The 12,251-nt window shown below is 43.8% G+C and overlaps 1 long non-coding RNA gene across 1 annotated transcript; it reads left to right on the forward strand.

Annotated features, from left to right (window-relative positions):
- Positions 1-3,255: 3,255 nt before the first annotated feature.
- Positions 3,256-7,008, forward strand: LOC138920154 (uncharacterized). The gene is made up of 2 exons (XR_011430872.1): positions 3,256-3,393; positions 3,995-7,008. It is a non-coding gene; the product is annotated as an uncharacterized lncRNA (long non-coding RNA).
- Positions 7,009-12,251: the final 5,243 nt, after the last annotated feature.

The following is a 12,251-nucleotide window of genomic DNA, read 5'->3' on the forward strand; positions in this document are numbered from 1 at the left end:
CCCAGAAACTCTTGTGTGCTAGATTTGTGCCCTGGGCAATTCTTTTCAGCCATGCTTTGTACTTACGTAGGAATACATATAATTCAATCTGAAGAAGTATAAGAACACTTGAGCATATTGCTTCACCATTGGAAGAAAAGGAGCCAGGGAAAATAGCTCTGTCACTTGGAGCACTAGGGGATGACTCAATATCTTACATATGCAGTCAACTGTTCAGAACTTACTACTCTATCAATTGTTCATAATCATGGAAGCAGTTGGCTTCTTGGTTGGTTGTTGAAATTTATTTCCTTCTTTATATGGTTAAATTATTTTGTTTTGATAAAAATAAAACTAAAAATCAAAGTGTCTTGTGTGATTTGTTAACATTCCAATCAAAACTACTATAAGCAATATTCTGTATGAATTGGATATCCAATTATTCCCAAGTAGTTGACCAGACATCCTGTCCGCCATATTGGTATCCCATTCCACTTGACGAAAGGATTAGGTAACGGCAAATTATCACATTTTCTTGTGCTGTTTCCTTTTCTAACATGTTTCGTTTGTCATTGTCTGTCACATTTTAGAGTTCATAATTTAGAAATCTGTTTTTAGTTCTTAAATGTAGCTGAATTTTGAAACCACATGAGGGCACTATCCACAGTGCAATAATCCAAAACTTTTCCCTTTAGAATTGATGTTTCTTGGATATTTAATATTATTCACTAATAGAGGAAATATCCTTAATTCAAAACAATTTTTCCTTATGAAGATAATTCGTGTTCTCTGCAAGAATGAGTAGACTTATTTTACATACTAACACAATATTAGTCTTTTATGTCTATACCTCTTGAAACCACTTGAAGTCAATGAAGACACAATGCATTGGGAGAAAAAATGGGAATGGGAATATGGAAGGAACAGGTACACTAATTGATGGGTCTTTACAGCTTTTTTGCTAACTCATCAAATTCTAGTAGTGATAAATTAATCCATTACTTCCAAACTTCAGTTATCTGAGGACCATCTTAATGCTTTTGCCATATGTGTCCACATGTATGTTATTTACTTAATACTTTCATTTAAATCGTCTCTGTCTTAAAGAAGTGATTATTGCTTTAAGTAATAAAATCTATGAAATCTCAGCCTTAGTTGGGTAGTTATGTATATTTTCTGATATGCATTAAGATAAAATAAAACTACTAAAATTGTTCATCCATGTACCAATTAAATATCTTCAGGGGCCGGCTCCGTGGCTGAGTGGTTAAGTTCATGCGCTCTGCTGTGGCGGCCCAGGGTTAGGATCCTGGGCGCGGACATGGCACCGCTCGTCAGGCCAGGTTGAGGTGGCATCCCACATCCCACAACTAGAAGGACCTGCAACTAAAGATATACAACTATGTACAGGGTGGGGGGAGGTTTGGGGAGATAAAGCAGAAAAAAAAAAAGAAGATTGGCAACAGTTGTTAGCTCAGGTGCCAATCTTTAAAAAACTATATATATCATCTTCATACTACTTGTGGTACATCCCCCACACTTGGGGAAACATTCAACGGATCTAAAAGGTACATGTGTTGTTAGTTTCTCTAATTATTCTAGTTCCTGTTAAGCACAGTGCTCTTCTCACTTTTTCTCCAAGCCAATAGAACTTGTGACCACAAGCAGAATTGTAGATTTACCATATAAATTTCTTCAGTCAGATTTTATAGTTGAGTAATTAATATTCCAAGTCAAAGGATTATCATATGTTTTAGTCTCAAAGGAGTAATCGTATAATGTCCTGTTGTATAAATGTGGCTTTTTTGGTATTTGGTTGGTTGGTTGGTTGGTTGGTGAGTACAAAATGATATACAGGAAAGCATCGTCAGGGATTCACACTGAACCACAAGCACTACCATCACTTCTACCGAAAGAACTTGCTTCCATACTTTCGGATTTGTAGCAAATGGATTTGGCTGCGCTAACAACCATGGAGAGCAACTTTTAGTCTCCTGCTCAGTGGGAGCCTGTCGACCTTGGGGCTGCTCTGTGACCTCTAGGACCTTTGTCTCCTGCTGGCACAGACATCTGCCTTCAGTTTTCCTCAGTTTCTGCCAGAGGCAAATTCAACTCCCTTTACAATTGAGCGTCCGGGAGTAGTTCATGCTACTCATGCTACTGCCCAGAGGTAGGTGAATTGTTTTTCTGCGTAAATACATCAGTGAACAAATTTCCACAGAGAATTGGCGGTTTTGTATGTGTAGCATCTGGGACAGCATGATCCAGCCCTGTCTCTGGCCACAGTGGAGATACGGTTGTCTTCTGTGTGTACATTGTGTGAAACGGGGTTCACTTTAAGCAGAAATGAGGCCTCTTGACTCCATCATAAATGAAAGGTCAGACATCCAGGCTTGTTTTTTCTATATGCTAGTGTTCCAGTCACACATGCTTGCTCTAAGGAGCACCCGCCACACCCACCCACACACACACATGCACAGGCCATACATTGAGGACCTACTCAAAAAGCCCTCTTCTTGTTAAAATGAAGAACTGGATGGAGTGGGGCCAATAGTGAGGAAATGAGAAAGCCACATACATGGTCCCAAAGGGATCTCCCTGGAGGCAGGCCCCCTAGTGTCTTCATCCTGGTATTCTTGGCAGCTGGAACAGTGCTTTGCTCATAGCAGGTATTAATGCACATTTGATAAGTAAAAGAATGGAAGTGGCTCACCGGAAGTCAAGGAGAGGGAAGAAAGATCTAAGATGAGTAATTTAGGCCAATCCCTTTCCTAGAGCTCTACCCCATGATGAACAAAGGCATCTAGAGAAGTTTCTGTCCACCAGTTTCAGAATTTAGCAACAATTTTCCATTGTTTGCTCCATCCCATTTGTTCAGCCAGTATTTATCAAGTGCTTTAGCATGTAGCAGGGATATGAGGATATAGAAGTAAAAAAGACATACAGGAACCATGGAGCTTTTATTTCGGGGGAGGAAGTGTCAATCATGAACCCAACTAGGCAAGCAAATACTAAACAATAGAATATCAAATGGTGCTGAGGGCTACGAAAGCTAAGTGATGTTAGTTTCTCTTACTCTAATTCAAAACATTTGTTTCAAATAAACGTTTTTGTTTTATTGTCCTCACTAAAGAGGGAGAAATCATCCTGTGCGTTAAGATCCATCTCTTCCACTTCATGCCAACAACCTCGATTCTTCTCACATGAAGCAGAGAATATTGCAGGATGATGTCTCACTAGTCTTGGGGCTTCTAATTTTTCTTGCTCTCTTGGTAGCTTCAACTGGTGTCAGTAAGCGTTTCCTCCACCTGAACATGGAAACCTGGGTCTGCTTGCACTAACATGATGATTTCAGGGACCTCAACACATCAGGAATGAATGCCTCTCGGATCCTACAGTAGCAAAGAAACTCAGGTGGGCACTATTTTAGACCTAATTTCCTTGAGAGAAACCGCCAAATATTTGATGCCTTGATGTTCTCAGTCCTGATTCTTTTTCTCAGAAAGGTTAGAAGATTACCCTGAGAGGCAGTGGTTGTCAAAAGAGAGCAATTTTACCTCCCAGGGGACATTGGACAGTGTCTGAAGACAGTTTTGATTTCACAGCTCAGGTGAGGGGTGCTACTGGCATCTGTAGGTAGAGGCCAGGGATGCTGTTCAACATCCTCCAGTGCACAGGACAGCTCCACAAGGAAGTATCCAGTCCATGGTGTCAATAGTGTGGAGGTTGAGGCACCCTGGGCTAAGGAGATGAGGTTACAGTCTACCAGAGATCCTAGAACAGCTCAGTCCTCATACTGATGACAGTACTAGAGTGGGGAGAAAGACTTGCCTTGGTAAGACCAGAAGAAGAGTCTGGGCTCCATATCCAAGTCCAGGATGCTTTCCACAACATCACAACTGGAACTTTCACAGGTGCATTAAGACACGCTTCTAGAGTCTACACACAGTAGACTATATATTGGTTATAGTTCAATTAACCTTATTTTTTTTTTCACTCTTCATTCCACCTTCAGGAGAAAGAACCAGGACATAGGAAGGCAAGTCGATGTGAACAGGTATTTGAACATTGAGTAGACATTCAGGAAATATTGTAAATCAAAAGATCGGATTTTACTGTGAGGGTGAAGGCAACTCAAACTCCCCTAGAGTCTCCATTGACCTCTACAGCCAAATGGAATGAAGGAGAATGGAGTGTGATGCTGGGCGCCAAGAAGTTTTCCGATTTGATTGGGGTGACCCAGTTCATTGGTTTGCACCTTCTCCTTTTTAAGGGAAACTGAAAACCAGAGGATTTTGTCCTGGCTTGAGTCAGAGACAAAGCTGTGACTGACACAGGGCTTTAGCCCTAGAGACCAACATTCTTGCTATGACATGACCACATTCTGCCTCCGAAATTTTCATTATGTTCTACCGTGTAAGAAGCGTAAAGAAGAACAATACATTTTATAAAGATTTTCCGCATCAGGGTTTGAAAATACCGACGGATTCCTGGCTGTCTGGAAATTACCCAGGAAGCTAAATTATCCAGACTATCCCATTCCCCAAAGGTTCTAGTTAATCAAGGTTTGATGACGTTTGTTTTGCAAAAAGAAAACTTCTCTCCTAGGACATTTAGACTCAAATTGATGTGAGCGGTGCCTATGTGGTCTCATAATTTATACACTTGTGGTACTGTTCCATGAGCAATTTGGCAGTGATCACAAGTGTAGACAAAGACGATGTTAACAGCAAAATGACCTCGCCAGACAGCCTTTGGAAGACAAACACTTCACTTCTTCAATTATAAGACAACCTGATGCAGAGAGACAATAAATTAATTTTAAAACCTCCTGCACACAGAAAATAATGGAAAAATACATTAAAAGTAGTTATCCCTTTTGTGCTAAAAACAAATGATTTGGAGAAAATAACTGCATGGGGCTGAATGTGTTAGTCTTATTATCTTTTTCTGGTTTTGAATTCTTAGGGGAGAAACAGAGAACAAGGGAAAAAGAAGCTTTCATTGTCTCAACAAACATTTATGGAGTATTTAGGATGTTGCCAGGCACCAGGCTGTATTTCTGTGGCTTTTTCTACTTTTAAAATTACTTTCAATTATGTGAAAGAAACTTCTAGATGCCTCATTGCTGATTCCAACAGTGGTTCCAGGAGGGCCATTTCTTCTTACGAGGTGCTGCTGAGACTATCACTTGGTGTTTTCCAACCTGGGAACCTGAGTTTTAGAGGTTGGTTCATCCCAGGCTTTGGGCGGCATCCATCTACAAGGAGAGGTTTATGAGAGTCTCAGGTTGTCTTTTCCTGAAGCAGACTTTGAAACAGAGTTCGGTGTGCTAGAGGTTTACTAGGGAGTGTCCTTGGGATCCACAGCTGTGCAAAGGAGAACAGGGAAGCAGGATGGGCAGAGGGAGAAGCTGAGCTCTAATACAGACAACCACAGCCTTGGCCAACCCATGAGATGCTCTGGAGAAGGGGTATGACCTAGGGGGAGGTAGCTGTCTACAGCTGAGGCAGTCCCTGAAAGGACCAACAGTGCCTGCCCACAGCACCTCCACAGCGGGGGTAGCAGTCCTCCATTAAGGGCGATCTACGTGGCACTTCACAGTGCCCACTACGGTGAAGCTCCACTGAGACGCATCCTTCCTCTCTCCTACCTTCCTTCTCTCCTTTCCCGCTTCCCTCCCTTCCTCCCTTCCTCCCTTCCTTCCTTCCATCCCCGCTTCCTTCCTTCCGTCCACCCATCCTTCTTTCCTCCCTTCCCTCCTCTCTTACTTCCATGCATCCAACAAATATTTATTGAGCATCTGCCTTCTGCCAGGAACAGCCTGGTAGAGGAGATATGATTAAACACAATATTACATATTATTTGCTTACAATTTGAGACATGCTAAGAAGGGGTCACATCAGGTGAGAAGAGAGAAAATAACTGGGGAAACCAACAGAATGGGGAAACATCAGCCTGAACTCTGAAGAATGAATTAGGATGAGAAGGAAACCGATGTTCCAGGTGGAGGGAGCCTTGAGAAAGGACAATGTGTGGCCCCCAGGGTACAGTGTGGGACGCATGGGCTGGGGAGAAGCAGCAAGTGAGACTGTAAGGTACAAGGACCAGATCTGGAGGATTTCACGGGAGGAGCTAAGGAACATGTTTTTATCCTAAACACTATGAGCAAGGAATCCACATCACGCTTGGAGATCTAGGAAAGAGGTTCTTCTGGGGCTGGAAAGCTGGAAATTGGCTTAAAAAGTAAATGAACACTTCAGCCTGCAAGGTTTGTAGCATTCTTAAGAATGGGAGGGACCTAAGACTAAAACAGCTTCTTTCAACGTGGCTCAAGGGGAGCCATTCAGAGCTGCACAATTCCATAGCGACCCATTTAGTTTTCTGTCTCAGCGTCCCGTTTAACCCGACCATAGTAATTTTCACAACAGCTCGTCTAAATGGAATAATCCAAACTATAAAATGAAATACTTAAAGGGTCAGTCAACCACAAGATGTGAGAACTGCAGGCTATAAACCCGCTAATGAAGGGCTAGATGACTTGAACCGCCTTGCAATTTTTTGATTTATCTGAACGAAAAGATGAAAGCAAAAAGTCACTGTAACATCCAGAAGATTCCAAATGTCTGCTGGGTCTTATGGGCCTCGCAGAGTAAGAAGTCTCTCTTCCAACTTATGTAGGAACAGAATTTAAATGGCTTGGGGTCTGGTAAAATTCCAGAAGATTAGATTCACATTTGGAGTGTTTCTTTCTCTCTCCCTCATTCTCTCTTCATTCGGAGAGAATGACGGGGAAGCATTTGAAAAACAAGCCTATTTTCGGCATGAGGAACAGGCTGTAAGGATTTGTGGTCCTGCTCAGGATTCACTCAGAATGCCTCACCCACCGCCTGCTATGTTTTGCTCAGTACTCTCAGACCTTATTTCACATAGATTCAAAGTTTGGAAAGCTTAACCTTTCAATTAGTAGCTGACCTCTCCCCTGTAGAGATCATTCAATTAAAAAACCAATTCCTTGGTCAGTGTAAATGAGTCGTCTTTTATTTGGTACTTATAAAAACGGTCCACATCTGACAAGAAGTGCATCAGAAAAGGCACTTCAAAATGTGCTGTCTTCAAAGTGTCAGAAGATAACACTTCAGGGCTGGGAGCCTGGGAACAGAAGGTGCATATTGGTCTTTAATTAAGGAAACTGTTGAGAATGAAGAACATTTAACATCTTAAGCCACCGGTGGCTTCAAGGCGGCATGAAGGCCCTGGGTAACAAAGATGGGCTTGCTGTCCCCGTGTCCTGATACCTGCGTTGGCCTGTGTAGACGAGCCACAGCTAACTACTTCCTAGCCAGGGGGATTAGAAATGGTCCTCGACTCCTTCTGCTGTGTCAACTCAATTTCCACAAGTGGCAAAGAAAGGAAATCTTCCGTCCCCTCCCATGGGACACGTCTGTCACAAAACATTAACAGAGCTGGAGAAGCAATGGTCCTCTCCCAGGAGAAACCCACAGACACGGGGACTTGGAAGAACAATGTGTGGCAAAGGATCAGAGCCTCATTGTGCGGGTTTCATCAGTCCCTCACCTGGGGCAGAAAGAGCCTTTTGGAGGACGGATGGAGGAAAAACCCTACAGATTGTACTCTGATTTTATAACCAGATTGTTGGAAATTACTGACAGATTGAATAAAATAATATGCTTTGGAGCAGCAGGACACTTAAACGTGGAAATCTAATTGACTTCTACCCTAAACCTAGGAGCTGGGGGAGGGGAAGCTATATTATTAATCACCACAGTGGTCACTGCTTGGTGGTTTCACGCGCAGCGGGAGGAAATGTAGCTTTCAATTACATACATATGAATTTCAAGTGACTACCTGGTGTAACAGAGAGAAGAATTTGTGTGGATGGGGAGCTGCAACCCATGTCTGTACACACTTGAGCAGAACCACACCACCCCAACAAACGATGCAATTAGGGAGTATTGGGGGTGAGCACTGTGGGGCTGTAAAGCCCCAATCTGAAGGCCCCCACCTTGTCAGCCCTCTGTTAGAGCACGGCTTATTCTCCTTCCTGCAAAGCCCTTGCATTAGCACTGGCCTGAATAGGTTTCAGATCTGCCTTGAATATGAAATACCTCTAGATGTGTTCAGCCGTTTTCTACCCTGAAAATCAGAGAGACAGAAGGCAGCTTGTGTCTAGCTTTAAATGATGTTTCAGGAGTCCACTAAATGTCGAGATAAGATGAGGGACAGCACAGGGAGCCTTTTCCGAATTCACATGAATTCTTCAGCATCCAGGTTTAGAAGAGCCTCTCCTACTAAACTTCCAGAGTTTTCCTCCGGTATTCAAACAAAAGACAAGGTTTTGTGATGGGGCTGATTATAAGAATGGATGATGGTTTCCTTTAGAAAGAAATTCTTTTGCTATCATGGAGAAGAGACCCCCCCACCCCCCGCAACACTCACCTGGGCTTCCTGATTCGCGTGTTGAGTAGCTGCTGTAAGTCTACCTATCCTGGACGTCAGAGACTCAGAGATGGACAGACTTGCTCCCGCTCTTGGGAAGCATGTCAGCCCCAGTACAGGGTCTGTCCTGTGGTAGGCTCAAAATAAGATGTGTTCAGTTATAGCGTGTAAGCTGGAACACTCGTTCATTTGTTCATTCACCCAGCCAGCCTTTCCAGAGCGCCTAGCATATGCAGTCATAGTCAAGCAGTCAGTGGACAAAACGAAGGATTGAATGAGAATAAGTTCAATGTCTGGGGAAACCTACAGACCGAGGACCTGGATAAACCTGGCCTTGAGTCTGCCTGGACTCTGAATCTCTCTCTGGCTTTGAGTCTTCTTCGTGCCTCTGTTTCTCCTTCTGTAAAACGGGGACAGTTAGACCCACCTCTCAGATTTCTTGCATTAAATGAGTGCTTTACACTGATTGGTCAGCAGCTCTGGTCTCAGGACTCCTTGGCACCCTTAAAAATGACTGAGAACCCGAAACAGCTTTTGTTACAAAACCCCTATCATAAAATCTAGATAGATATTTATCATATTACAAATTAACACTGAAACATTTTAAATTCCATATTAATTCATTTTAAAAGAGCAATAATAAACCATCACATACTTTTTATAGAAAACAGTGATATTTTCCAAACCAAGAATTTAGTGAAAAGAAGGCATTATTTTCCATATTTGCACATCTCTTTTAATGTCTGTTGTGGTATCATACTCCATGTAGTCTCTGGAAAATTCCACTTTTTGCTTCTAAAAGAATCTGAGTGTAGAAGGCCAACAACATTTTAGTTTTATTGTGAAATGGTCTCAAACCCTCCAAAGAATCTGGGGGACCCCAGATCACACCATGAGCACCACTGTGGTAAGTCATTGATCTTCACTACAACCCTCCAGGGTAAGTACTATTTTCATTCTCGTTTTACAGAACAGGAAATTGAGGCACAAAAAGGTTAAGGAACTTGCCCAAGGCCAAACGATGAAGAGCAGCAGAGCGGCATTTAAACCCACCTGTGTGCTCCCAAGGTCTTCCCACCACCACCAGAACAGTGCCAGACGTGCTCGCTCTTGGAAAACGTGAGCAGCTTGGACAGCCATGAATAGTGTGACATCCCGCTGTTACACAGATGATCTCCCTCCATACTCCAAGGGCCAGTCCATCTCACTGTTCAAAGAAATGGATGGAGGGAGGGATGGACTGCAAGAGCCCATTGGAATCAAGATATGGGGCTTTGGAAAATAGTCATTAAGATTCCGGATCTTCTTAATCACCCGAACCCTCATTCTAGAACATCTCCAGGGACTAGAAGTTGCTCACAGAGGACGAGTCTGTCTGTCTGTCTGACTGCCTGGAAAGCTTTGGAAATCCCTTAGCCATCAGAGCAGCTATCTCCCCCAATTTGCCTTGCGGGGCCGACTGACCTGGCACATTTGTGGGGAACAAAGGAAGCAGGTACATTTAAGGGAGGAAGGGCGAAGACGCCACATCAGTGCGGGTCTTTCACCTTTTACCAAAAAGTGGGTAGTCAACTCAAACAACCGACAGCTGGTGCATGCTGTGACGCCAAATAAAGCAGAGAAATACTTTTCACTCTCTCTGTTTCCAGCCCGTGGACCGTTTACTGTTTGGCTCCAAATATTCCTCAGACTTTGCAACTCACCTGTTCCCGTTTGCCAGTTAGAAAGAAGGGAAAAAACCAGCTGCATTAGAATTCATGAGAAGAAATGGAGACTGTTTTTGAGACACTGGCAACTGGATTTCTTTGTTTTATTAGCATAAGTGAATTATTAATTCAGCACAGAAAAAGCATAGGTCTTTGTCATATAAAAAATCATCAATACCACAGGGAGCTTCACAAACCAGAATGATAATAATATCTTACTTTCATTTGCATAATGCTTTATAATTTACAAGGCCCTGTCATATACTCCACGGATTTAACTGTGATAGCTGCGTGGAATGGAGTTTTTGCCCTGGGTGGAACCAGCAGGATAGCACAGGGATTTTACTTCATTACCATCATGCCCCAGATCATGGATAAACACTCTAGATTCAACCAGAAGCATCTGGGGGAAATAAGTCATTAATATTTAACTTTTTTTTTTTTTTGCTGCATTCTCAAACTCGATCAAACTTTTTTAGAATTTGCCTTTGGGAATCAAGAGGCCCAGGCCCAGCTTTGGGGACTGATGGAGACTGAGCCTTCTGTATGCTCCATGCTCTCACCCCTAACTGGATGGAACCATTTGCCAGGGTGACCAATTTGTCCCAGTCTACCTGGGACTTCCCAAGTTTTACTGCTGAAAGCCCAGTGTCCCAGAATCCCCCTCGGGGTTGGGCAAACGAGGATGGTTGGTCGCCCTACGTTTGACAATCCCTGATTAACGTCACACACTTTGGGTCTACTACCACCCTTTTCTTCATCTCTGCAGTTTTCCTTCTGGCTGCTGCTTGCTTGGAGCTTAATGTTTCACGAGTGCATTTGCTCTTGCTGGCCACGACTGGCCTCACAGCCTGAACCAGGACATCTGCTCTCCTCTACTCTCCCCTCCTCTGCTATGCCAGAGCAGTGAGGCCGGAGAGGGTGTTCAGCATGGGAACACTCATTCTTTTTGGGGGAATCCCCTTAGTGTGGCTTTCCTCCATCAGTCCAGGAGCCAGAGGGCAATGGAGATGCTCAAGCCTTCTCTGCACCGCTGTGACTCCGGCCTAGGCCTGTGTCCTCACTTGGCCAATCGTATGCTCTCACTCAGGGCTTTGAATCTTGAGGGAGACGCAAAGACTTTGGGACCACTAGAGCCTGCGCAAGACCTGGCAGTGGAGTTCTGCCTGCAGGGGCAGGGCCAGCTGGGGCGTCCAGATCATGGGCTCTGCAGCTAGACCTCAGTGGCTTCTCAGCTCCCTTTGGATTGGCCTACGTGTTGAGCCCGATTCACCAACATTTTTGCCAGTTCTGTGAGCTAACCAATGTCCTTCTGATCAATCTTTCAATGCTTTGAGCTAGCTGGAGTCAGCCTCTGATATCTGCAACTTAAAATGTGCCTACTCTGGTGGATCAAGAATGGTAATATCATCCATCTCCACGAACTAGCTTTATCTATCAATTCATCCACCTATCCGTCCACCCATCCCTTTCTTTCTCTCTCAGTCCACCCATCCATCCATCCATCCACCCATCCATCCATCCATCCACCCATCCATCCATCCATCCACCCATCCATCCATCCATCCACCCATCCATCCATCCATCCACCCATCCATCCATCCATCCACCCATCCATCCATCCATCCACCCATCCATCCATCCATCCACCCATCCATCCATCCATCCACCCATCCATCCATCCATCCACCCATCCATCCATCCATCCACCCATCCATCCATCCATCCACCCATCCATCCATCCATCCACCCATCCATCCATCCTCTTTTACCACCCTACTCCACTCCCTTTGCCCTTGTCCCCATTGACTGCCATACAAATGTATTTGCCATTTTGTTTGTATTTTTGCAAAATATGTATTATTGCTTTGTAAGCATATATACATATACGTACAAATCTTAAGTGTATTGCTCAATGGACCTCACATATGTCTGTACTCATAGTGACCACTGGATCAAGACACAGAAGACCTCCAGCACCCAGAAGTCTCTCTCAAGCTCCTCTCAGTCAATTTTACTGGCCTCCATCACAAGGTGACCACTATTCTGACTTCAGTTACCTTAGGCAAATTTTGTGCCTGTATTTTCAATTTACATAAATGGTCT

This window comes from Equus caballus, chromosome 22 (assembly GCF_041296265.1).
Source record: "Equus caballus isolate H_3958 breed thoroughbred chromosome 22, TB-T2T, whole genome shotgun sequence".
NCBI classification, from domain to species: Eukaryota; Metazoa; Chordata; class Mammalia; order Perissodactyla; family Equidae; genus Equus; species Equus caballus.